Below are 3,197 nucleotides of genomic sequence, written 5' to 3' on the forward strand. Positions count from 1 at the left end.
GAGACAAATGTTAAGTAGCAACTTCCAAGATTTTGGTAGATGTTGATTGAGTCTTAGCTGGTATCATAGCTTATGAATAGCCAAGTTCAGCACTGTAGTTTAACTTCATTGCTCCAGCCTACTCCAAAGATAAAATGGATGGAGGTGTTCTAGACAGAGATTATGATGATGAAACAGCTGTTCTCCACTTTCTCTTCTTCTCAGGTTGTATGCCTTTATCATTTAGCCTATAAAATAAGTGTAAGTCTAGTTTTTATCAGGAACCAGAGTTCCTGTCTTAGCATTTTCTATCCAACTTTCCTGTCCTTGTCCTTACAGTTTTTTCTGGACTCCTCTCCTGACCTTCCACTCTGTCCAGCTTCCCTTTCTTGTTTGCTTAATGAAAATTCCACTTATCTTCTCAGAATTAGGTTCCTCAGGGCATTCTCAATCTACTTCACACTGTGGAAGGACACAGTCCTCCTTAAGAGTTATAAAATACACACTGGGATGTTAAAAGCAGTCACTTTCTGGCCCTAAGGACTCTTCATTGTGTTAGATTTAAACTGATCAAATCCCCAGACACAGTCCTCCTTAAGAGTTATAAAATACACACTGGGATGTTAAAAGCAGTCACTTAGGCCCTAAGGACTCTTCATTGTGTTAGATTTAAAGTGATCAAATCCCCAGATTTACATTTTAATATATATAGCTTTATCCACTGGCCTGGGGTTATCTTTGAAAAGTCATAATTTCTTCTTCTTCTTTTTTTTTTTTTTTTTTTGTGGTACGCGGGCTTCTCGCTGTTGTGGCCTCTCCCGTTGCGGAGCACAGGCTCCGGACGCGCAGGCTCAGCGGCCATGGCTCACGGGCGCAGCCGCTCTGCGGCATGTGGGATCTTCCCGGACCGGGGCACAAACCCGTGTCCCCTGCATCGGCAGGCGGACTCTCAACCACTGTGCCACCAGGGAAGCCCAATTTCTTCTTTTGTTTTTAATGGAACACTTTATGATTTTATATGTCATCCTTGTGTAAGGACCATGCTAATCTTCTCTGTATCATTGCAATTTTAGCATGTGTGTTGCTGAAGCAAGCACTCTTTCCTCCCTCCTTCCTTCCTTCCCTCCCTCCTTCCTTCCTTCCCTCCCTCCTTCCTTCCTTCCCTCCCTCCTTCCTTCCCTCCTTCCTTCTCTCCTTCCTTCCTTCCCTCCCCTCCCTCCCTTCCTTCCTTCCCTCCCCTCCCTCCCTTCCTTCCTTCCTTCCCTCCCTCCCTCCTTCCCTCTCTCTCTCTCTCTTTCTCTTTCTGAGAAGGTGATCTCTTGTTTTATATATACATATACATGGTCTATTTGAAACAGTTTAAAACTTATTTTTACTTTTGGCAAGTAGACAATTTTTCCTCTGTTTTATTCCAAGATTTTTTTTTTTTTTGCGGTACGCGGGCCTCTCACTGCTGTGGCCTCTCCTATTGTGGAGCACAGGCTCCAGACGCGCAGGCTCAGCAGCCATGGCTCACGGGCCCAGCCGCTCCGCAGCATGTGGGATTTTCCTGGACTGGGGCACAAACCCGTGTCCCCTGCATCGGCAGGCGGACTCTCAACCACTGGGCCACCAGGGAAGCCTTCAGTCCAACATTTAAAACAGAGAAATTGAAGCTTTTCTTGTTAGGGGGTAATTGGGATAAGACCTCTGCTCTTTCAACTCTGTTGTTTCCATTGCCCCTGAAGTATCTCCGAGGAACCCTAGGCCCAGAGAAACACAAATGAAAACCCTTGAGTTAGTGAAAAGAGTTATTAACTGGAATTTTGAAAACTTGAGTTTTAGCTTTAGTTCTAACATCAAATTTATATGCGTCACTGATAGGGTTAATTGTTTCATCTGTAAAACAGGGGTTTAGCACAGTGGTTCTCGGTTTTGGCTGTGTATTAGAATCACCTGGGGAGCTTTTAAAAATACTGATGCTTAGGCCTCAGCTATACCAATTAAATTAGAATCTCTAGGGCGTGACCCAGGCAGCAGCATTTTTTAGAGCTCCCCAGGTGATTCCAATGTGCAACCGAGTTTCAAAACTGCCGGAGAATTTTTGAGCAATTATGTTCCACAAATCCATGGTTCTGTGCAGCTTGTTTTGGCAGATGTAGTTACAATGTGCACAGTATATTCATTTATAGACAGTATTCAGTGAGGAGCAGGGATGAAGTTAAGTTATAAAGATTGGAATGTAAGAAAAAAAGTTTTTTGATTATCTTAATAGCTCAGTGTGCTGGGCAAAACACTTAACTTTGTTATATCCCTGATGGGAGTGATTTTAACTTCCTGCAAAATGAGGCTCTCAACAGAGAAATCATATTTAAATGCAGTGTTATTATTTTTATACCAATAATGACACCATTTGTTAATATGACCACCAAGAATTATACCAAGCTATTTCATTCACAAAATAAATAGAATAGGCAGATTGACTACTGAAATGTAAAATATGGTTAATATTCCTCAGTTGGTGGTATAGATTGAAGACAGATTGAATCAACATGTTAACAGTGGCAATCTCTGCTGCTGAGATGCTGCATTAAAAGTGCCTCCATCGAAAATGCAAAAGGAGGGAAAAAACCAGGATTACTGCTAGGTGCTTCTTGTCAATTATGAAAAACTATTGTTTCAGCTGAGTTTTCAAAGTAGGAAAAAAATTCATAGTATTGGTGAGCAGTTGACCCTGAAAAATATACAAATTGTATGACAATTTTCAGTCTACAATCTCCAAATGTCAAATGAATTTATTATGATTGGATAAATTACAATGAATACCAAATAGTTTATAAATGATAGCAGAATTAGAGCAAAAATGATTGATATTAGGTATGTTAGATGTATCACTAAACAGAAATGCCTTTTCATTTTCTTATTACCAAGGCCATTTACACATTTTCTCTCATATTTGGGTAGCTAATAGGTATTCAAGATTCATGTGCTTTAATCTCCCCTTTTCGCAAGGTAGTTCTTTTCTGAAAGTTGGTAACAATTAAATAAAAGAAAAAGTGCAGTTATCACTTGTGGCAGGACAATGTATTGATAATTTTATTACCTTGTTCTTAGGCTTTTTGCTGGAATAGATTTACCAACAACAGAATAAAGAAAAAGTTATACACTTTCTGGACAGAAAGGTCAGCTTTGTGTTTTCACATGTTCTAGATCTCCTTACCCCAGAGGAAAGTTTATAC

The 3,197-nt window shown here is 40.4% G+C and overlaps 1 non-coding gene across 1 annotated transcript; it reads right to left on the reverse strand.

Moving 5' to 3' along the window:
* Window positions 1-969: 969 nt before the first annotated feature.
* LOC132427817 (U6 spliceosomal RNA) lies at window positions 970-1,076 on the reverse strand. The gene has a single exon (XR_009520020.1). It is a non-coding gene; the product is annotated as a U6 spliceosomal RNA (small nuclear RNA).
* Window positions 1,077-3,197: the final 2,121 nt, after the last annotated feature.

Source organism: Delphinus delphis, chromosome 6 (assembly GCF_949987515.2).
Source record: "Delphinus delphis chromosome 6, mDelDel1.2, whole genome shotgun sequence".
NCBI classification, from domain to species: domain Eukaryota; kingdom Metazoa; phylum Chordata; class Mammalia; order Artiodactyla; family Delphinidae; genus Delphinus; species Delphinus delphis.